The 8,848-nt window shown below is 37.5% G+C and overlaps 1 long non-coding RNA gene across 3 annotated transcripts in view; it reads right to left on the reverse strand.

The window, feature by feature from the left end:
• The window catches only part of LOC111769114 (uncharacterized), a 50,273-nt gene extending 44,442 nt beyond the window's left edge, over nt 1-5,831 (reverse strand). For all 3 annotated transcript variants that reach the window (XR_011428883.1, XR_002801889.2, XR_011428884.1), the window contains exon 1: nt 5,643-5,831. This is a non-coding gene — a long non-coding RNA (uncharacterized lncRNA). The remainder of the gene's footprint in view (nt 1-5,642) is intronic.
• Between the last annotated feature and the right edge of the window lie 3,017 nt (nt 5,832-8,848).

The raw sequence follows: 8,848 nt of genomic DNA on the forward strand, positions 1-8,848 counted from the left end.
GATTGGATAAAGAAGATACAGTGTATATATATATATACAATGGAATACTACTAGGCCATAAAAAAGATAAAATCGTCCCATTCACAACAAAATGGATGGACCTTGAAGGTATTATGTTAAGTGAAATAAGCCAGATAGAGAAAGACGAACTCTGTATGACTCCACTCATAGGTGGAAGTTAAACATAGAGACAAAGAGAACTGATTGGTGATTACCAGGGGAAAGGGCGGGGGGGGGGGGGACACAAAGGGTGAAGTGGTGCACCTACAACACGACTAACAATAACGTACAACTGAAATTTCACAAGGTTGTAAACTATCATAATCTTAATAAAAAGTTTTTTAAAAATCTCCCATGTGATTTGGAGATGTCAATTATTGAGTTTCTAGCTATCAGGCTTAAGTATTTACAAATCATCCCAAAGAGTAGATTTAAACTAGAGAATAAATGCTGAAACTTCCTTCAGACACTGTCATCACTATGAAGAATTTCTTCCTTAGATCTGCTTTTTAGGTTCTGCCTCTCTCCTTTTGTTTGTCCGTTTGTCTGTGTTTTCTTTCCAAGTTAAGAAGGAGAATCTCTTTTGTGTCACATCCCTTTATATATGAAGTTTGTTACTAGGCAATTCTAAACCTTCTTTTCTAGTAATTCCAGCCCTGTGTAACACATGGAAACCGAAGTGGGGTTCCAGGTTCAAGATAATTCTATCTTATGCTATTATGAAAATTAAATAATGTATTGTGAAAGTATGTGTAAACAGTAAGATTCTATTCAAATGTTAGCCATTATTATATATATTGTTTCCTTATATTCCTCAAATATCATAAAACTTTGTCACCCAAACTGTAAAAGTAACTGGGTTAACTAGTTTGACTGGTTTTAAGTAGGGCCACTTGTGGGTTGTACTCTGTTATCCTATTTCCAACACCACAAGAACTGCCTTTGCAACAAATCACAGAAACCAGAAGATGAGCAACCAGCTACAGACGACAGCTAAAGAGCAAAAGTACATAATTTACTTCCAACAATCTCTTCTCGATAGCATCAAATCCATAAAAATGCTTAAGTCACAATAGATAGGTGCAAACATGACTTCTCTGGTTTAGTAGACAATAATCTCATGATTATAGCTTGATCAGCTAAAATCATTTCTAAAGACCCACAAATTGGTCCAAAAAATTAACCTGCTGGGCCAGCCCCAGTGGCCTAGTGGTTAACTTCCACACACTCTGCTTCAGCAGCCTGGGTTCGGTTCCCAGGCATGGACCTGCATCACTCATCTGTCGGTGGCCATGCTGTGGTGGTGGCTCACATACAAAAAGAGGAAGATTGGCCACAGATGTTAGCTCAGGGTGAATCTTCTTCAGAAAAAAATAATTAACCTGCTTTTACCTGAATTGCTCATATAACCATTCTTACCAGAAAATAATGTTTTTCTATGTAAAACCCAAAATTACTAAGAATTCTCAAAATTCTCCACCTGATATAGTGTTAGACACAGAATGTGTGGCATAAAGAGAAAAGGAGAGATGCAGCAGTTATCTGAGCCTGTCTGACTGCTCCCTCTTTCTTCTCATATTGCAATGACCCTACTTTAGGCTCCTGTCTTATTCAGGGTGGGTTGATAGGAAAGTCTCCTAACCAGATCCCATGACTATACAAAAAACGCTGAGCACATAGCACACGCTCCATACGTGTTAACACTTCCCCTCACACAACCCCATCCTACTTCCACATTCATTTGCTAAAACACTATACTACATCAGTTTACTCTTCCTGCCTCCAAAATGGTCAATATACCAAAAGAAGACTATACACATACATATATTATACACACATATATTACTCAATTTAGATTAAATAAACGTTTTTAAAATCTAAACATAGAAATTGTAACAAATAGAAAAGCATACCAGCTTTTTAGAAGAATAATATTCTATGCTTTGACAAATTTGAAAAACTTATGTAGAGAAAAAAGAGTAATCTAACAACTCAATATTTATAATAAATACAATGTAAAAAATGAAATAGACACCAATATTTTCAATAAATATTATTCACAGAGGGTTCCCAACTACAATATACAAAAAGATCACACAAATTGGTGAGAAAAACCATTGATACTCCAGTAGATGAGCTGGCAAGACACAAACAGAAAATTCATGCAAGAAGAAATATAATTTTCAAAAAAATAAGTGGAGGAAATGCTTAATGTAGCTAGTAACAAAAACAGAAATACAAATTAACAACAAGGTAGATAGAAAATGGAAGGAGAGCAGAGAGTTGGAACCAGACACTACCTCAAGTCCCAGCAGGGCCACTCCCATGCCATAAGATTCGTGTAAAGTGTTTACATCTCTCAATTTCAGTTCCCTCATCACATGATTATACTCATCTCACCTGGTTGTTTGAAGGATTAAATAAAATAATCTTGGCAAAACACCTAATAAAATACCCAACACAAAGGAAGTGCTTAATAAATGGTTGTTATTATGTTACTGTGGTTATTACCGTGTAATACCTAAGAAGTTAACATAATACTTATAATATTCTCATTGGGTGTCAGTAAGGGGGTGGCAAAACTAGTGCACCTATTCATTAATAGTGTCTTTAAAATGGTCTAACTTTGGCAGAGTTCAAGTTATAACAATGTCCATGCCTTTTGTGAATGTATCCTAGAGTGATATAGTAAGGAAAAGACTGAATTATTCATCACAGCATTACTTATAAAATTAAAGCAACAGCATAAATATTTGACAATTCAAAATTGTTTATTAAACTCAGATACCAGTGGAAGATTATATAGCTGCTAATAACAAAGTTGAAATAATATTGAACGGGATAAAAGTAGATTGTATATGTGGTACGATTTCAAAATAAGAGGTGTTTTTAGATATTAAAAGAACAGGAGAAAGCATAGATGCCTGAACCCACATGATGGCAGGGTGTCTTAGGTTGGCTTCCCCAAAAGCAGGCCCTGGAACGAGGATTTGCAAGCAAACCATTTACTGCGGAAGTGCTCCCAGCAGACATTGGAAAAGGAGTTGAGGGAGCAGCTAAAGGCAGGGAAGGAGCCAAGCACAGTGCGACTTTCAGGCAGTCTTTCCTGGAGCAGTCTCAGCCTGGTCCTGCGGGGAATTCTCAAGTGCAATTACACTTCACCGTTTTTCCTACTCAAGGCAAGAGTGCTGAGCTTTCGATCTTTTGGAACCAGGGGCAGTCACTAGCTAACAGCTGCCAAGTGAGGTCCCAAGCATTCCAGGCTCCCCATGCCGGTGGCAAAGTGGCTCCCACAGCCCCAAGGCAGTCCTCTGAAGAGAGTGGCAGGTGCAGGTGGTATTACACACACATACGCAATGGTAACTATGTAGAGGTGGGTGAATATGTTAATTAGCTTGACTGTGGTGATCTTTTTACAATATATACATATATCAAAACAACAGGTTGTACACTCTAAAAATATACAATTTTTATATTTCAAAGATACCTCAATAAAGCTGTTAAAAGAAAAAGAGGAGAGAAAGCTCACAGAAGCTGGGGGAGGGGTGCACAGAAGCAGTAAAAGGGACCAAAGGGCATCCGGGCAGAGCATTAACAAATCCACACAGTGAGTCTTTTCCTTTTCAATTTCATTTCAATCATGTGTTTGAACCATGCAGAAACACGGAAAGAAAGTACTTTCAACAGCACCCCACCGCTACAGAGTAAAATCCAGATTTGTCGAGGTCCAATATAATCAAGCTTATTTTCCTGAATGTGCAGTGACCAGCATGAGTATCCCCTTCGTAGACACTGCCACTCCATCTATCCTTACACACATCCCCTGCTACCAGCCCCTCCTCAAGCTGCCATGGGACCAGACCACCCAGCCTTGGGAGATCCCACCCACCAACCACATCCTCTCCCCTTCTTCTCCCTTGGGGCTCAGAGGAAGTGAAGATTTAGAGACGTCTTTAAGCTTCAAAGGATGTGGAGTGTGAAGCCTCTGGACCTGGCTTGGATTCTGCAATCGGGTTCAAGTTTCAATACTTGAATGTGTTGGAGTAAGGTAGGATTTGGGATTATAAGTAATATTTCAGCCAGTTCTAAGGATAAAATAAAATTCAGAAAGCAGTCTGGGAACCCAACTGCAGTTTAGAATGTCACTTCTATGAGAAATCACTAAATTTCAAGCAATTCCCTTAAGAAATATCTTTAAGAAATGCCCTATTCAGGCATTCATATATAGAAAGATATATGTATGACTTTGTAAAGTGTTTTGATCTCATATTTAAATAACCTCAAAAATACGTGAATATGATTTGACCCAATGTAATTCAAAGACAGAAAAGAAATGTGTAAAATGATATTCAATGAAGCAATCTTTATGAGAGAAAAAAAGAAAACATTAGGAAAAATCCTGAGGGGATTAGTACAAAACGTGTACATTAATTCAATTAAACATTATACAATCATTGATGCTGCTTAGAGAATTTTTAATAGCATTGGGAAATTCTTATGAAATAATATGTGGAAAAGTATCATATGACATTTAATAGAGTATATTTTCATTACGTTTAACTAAAATAATAAGCATAAATTGAAACCCACCTAGACTTCCTTCCTTGAACATTTCTCTAGAGTCACCTGTGTTCTCTGAACACATCTGGTTTTCAAATTCAACCACTGATCGTTCTATTCTACTTCCTGCAACATATTCTGGTCACGCATGTTTGTGCCGCCACATATTTGTTCCTTGAAAATTCAAATACAGACATAAAATAGGTGCTTATAACATACCAAGGATGGTCCTGGGAGCTGGAGACATAAAAATGAGTAAGATTTGTTGCCTAACCGTCATGGAATTCACGTGGAGGTAGATAGACACAGCAACTGAGCACAGTGGTAAATACAATGGGCTGACAGTATGATGGCAGTGTTAGCAACATGCTCTGGAAACTCAGCTCTGTGATGCATTTGATTAGTAAGCATTCTCTGCAGAGCATTACTCAAGTAGCTATTCCAAGAATAGTTATTGATCACTTAACTGATTGAAATTCAAATAAACTAAATAAATGCATCCATTTAACTGAGCAAATGATTCAGCTAGAATCTTCAGAATAACTGGTAATGTCAATAAATTTCATGGCTTGATTTTACCTCTAGTAACATAGACGTTACTAGAAGTTACTGCTTTCTAAAGCAGATGATTTTGCAGCTAGTAACATAACATGGAAAAACAGCTGGCAAGGAAAACATCAGTGTCTTGAGGGACACAAATATTTTTAAACATATACTCTTCTCTCCATCAAATCAGAGGTTCTCAAAATTTCATGTGCATAAAAACCATCTGACAGATTTGTTAAAAATGCAAATCCAGTATGTTTGGGGTGAACACCAGGAATAAGCACCTCAAGTTGTTCAGATCCAGTAATACAAAGACTATTCCTTAAAATATATCATTTTAAATACTTTAATAAACATATTTTGTGAAGATAATATTCTACCACAATAACAGCTTTAAAAATAGCACCCTAATTAAGGAAAACACTTTTTCAAAATACTCAAAGCAGAAAAAAGTTAAGTAGATTTTGTTTAAGAAATGTCATAGCTGTGTATATAGACTCAGATATTAAGTAAAGAATATTATATATACTACTTACACTGCCAACATTACAAACTCTGCTTACTCTGTCACCTGTCAAGGTGGAAGACAGTGTTGTGAAGTTGGATTTTCATCTTTTGAGGCCTAGCTCCAGGCTAAACTGAATTTTACCCTTGAAATGGCATTAGTCAAATTTCCGTGCAGCCCTTCCGGTTGGAGAGAGCACGCCAAAGTTGTACTGACTGATGAGTCAGAATCCTGGAAGCAGAAAGTTATGGAAAAATGAAATCTGTAATTAACTTTTGGGAACATGTTGTCTTCCTTCTAAAGGCTTCTAATCCACAAGTTAAGATTTGCTCATGAAAATTGCAGAACTTTTGAAAATCTGCCACAGTAAAGAAAAGGAAAACTGCTTGAGACAGAAATTTTTCAAGCAGAAAATTGGTGCCAGTATGCAACGGTGTTAGTTAGCTGTGCTGTATGCTGTAAAATCCAGGATTGTTACACAGGATTTGTAAACTCGTGCACTGGTTCCAGGGATCACAATGCAGAGGAAGCATAATGTGGTAGAGAAAAAATAAGACCTTATTTCTCGTCCCAGCTCCACCACCAATAAGTTCCCCAACCCAGGTAAATTCCTGAAACTTTACGAACTTCAGTTTCCACATTTGTGAAATTCAGAGTGAGACATTGTGCTGACGTTGAAAGATGCACATGATGTATTGGAAATACTGTATTGCCATTGCCTAGCACAGTCTTCGACTCTGAATAAGTGCTCAAATAAGAATTGGTAGATAAATGAATGAACGAAACAGTGAAATTACATAGAATAAGAAATACAGTGCAATGGTTTAATTTATTCATGCTTCTATAAAATTTAGCATACCAAATCTTGGTCAGCCAATCAATGAACACTCATTCTGACCTCTTGTAAAGAGAGGCTGTAGAAGAGTTAAAGGATTCTCGTTGAGGAGATGATGTGAACCAGGTGCTACATCCACGGGTAGATATTGACTGGTAACCTCATTATCAATCTTAGTACAAGGAGAGCAGAGAGCAAGATGTGGTAAAGGCTTCCTGAGAGAGGAAGTGGATTCAGCTCTTGAACCAGGTAGTGTTGGTGGGTTGGCAGATGAGGGGTGTGTGAAAAGGGATAAAGGCAGAAAAGAGTCATTTTAGCGATAGAGCAACCAGATCTACTCCACCAGGAACAAGATCTGAAAACAAATGAGGTTAACAGGTGGCTGGAGATTCTTAACAGAGGAATTTTAATGCTTGACGATTTATCATGATTTTTCGTCTGGAATAGGAAGGGTAGAGAAGACAGTCTCAGATCTGCACTGTCCAGTATGGAAGCTACTAGCCACATGCGGCTGTTGAGCACCTGAATGTGGCTGGTCCAAACAGAGATGTGCTATGTAGAAAATACACACCAGATTTCAAAGAGCTGGTACCAGAAAAATAGGGATGTAAAATATCTCATGGATAAAGTTTTTATTGATTACATGTTGAAATTATAATATTTTTGATATGGTAGTTTAAGTAAAATGTATTGTTTAAATTAATTTCACCTGTTTCTTTATACTGTCTTAAGGACCCTATGCCTACTGATCTCAAGCCTGGAAATTATCCGATAGTTTCATATCCAGTCATTTTGACAGCCTCAAAACAACACAGTCCATGGCACATACTCACTGCCCAATAAATATTTGTTGAATGGGTGGAGGATATCACACCCGAATTACAACTCCACATGGAAGGCTAAACATCAGACCTTCCATGTAATACCTGCCCCTTCAGAAACTGAAAAGTGTCGATAAAATCTCTCATGTCCAAAAGAGCACCCCTTGTGTTAGTAAGTGCTAGAAAACACCAGTATTTCAGTATGCACAATCGGATTTTTTAAAAAATTTAATATGATATAGAGCCGATTCCACTATGTAGAAGCAAATACTGTATTTGCAGCACACTCCTTTCCTTTTTTTGTTAAAAATAAAGGAGAAATCCTACAGAAGAAGATTTTTACTAGACTATTCTGGTAAGTAAAATTCTATCAAGCAGTTTACCATTCTCCCACCTAAAAATCTTCTATATTTTGTTTACTTGATCCTATTTTAATTAATATATCTTGGTATTGGAATGGAAATTCTGGGAAAATTCCAAGAAGCACTGGGAAGTAGTATGACTTAATCACTTTTCTTTTTCTTGTTTCTGTTTTGAGTGAGTATAACATCAGAGTGGAGTGAATCTATTGACTGAGCGCTGTTTCAGCTGGGGGGAACTCACTCAGACAGTCCCTGAAGAGTCTATGACGCTGCTGATTCTGAGCTGCTTGTTCCAACCACTTGCCATACATATACCTCCTCCCCACAGTGATTCTATACCACTTGGCTGGGATAATAAGAGTAATACCACCAGGTTTCACAAACCAGGCAGTGAGCAATATAAAAATGCTTGTTGTCTCTCTGGCCCACCTGCCCTGGTTAGTCTACCCAACTGGAATTCCCACTGACACTGACTACCGTGTCTAGCTCCTCTTCTGATTTAAGAGCAGAAGTCCTGTTTCCTACCAACTGCATCTGGAAAATCCCTCCTCTTGTTCTCATTGTTCTTCTTCTGATCTTCTCCTTCACTACCACGGTTGGACAATAAAGCGTTCTTTTATATTTACTCATTCCTTCTTGTCTTTAGAAAAATAATGTCCGGGGACATTATGTGGAGGTAGATTCCTTCCATAACTAATTTGTTGGGAGTTTTTATCAGGAAAAGATGTTGAATTTTCTCAAATGCTTTTCTGCATCTGTTGAGATGATCCTATGATTTTTATCCTTCATTCTGTTAATGTGGTGTATCACTTTTATTGATTTGTTTAGGCTGAACCATCCTTGCATCCCAAAGGTTGATCTCACCTGTTCATAGTATATGACCCTTTTAATGTAGCTGTTGAATTTAGTTTGCTTGTATTTTGTTGAGGATTTTTGTATCTGTGTTACTCAGGGATATTGGCCTATAATTTTCTTCTCTTATGGTGTCCTTCAATAAGGATGCCAAGAATACACACAATAGAGAAAAGATAGTCACTTCAATAAATGGTGTTGGGAAAACTAGACATCTACATGCAGAAGAATGATATTGGACCTTTATCTCACACCACACACAAGACTGAACTCAAAATGGATTAAAGACTTAAACATAAGACCTGAAAGTGTAAAACCACTAGAAGAAAACATAGGGGAAAAGTTTCTTGACGTTGGTGTGGGCAGT

This window comes from Equus caballus, chromosome 19 (genome assembly GCF_041296265.1).
Source record: "Equus caballus isolate H_3958 breed thoroughbred chromosome 19, TB-T2T, whole genome shotgun sequence".
Lineage (NCBI taxonomy): Eukaryota > Metazoa > Chordata > Mammalia > Perissodactyla > Equidae > Equus > Equus caballus.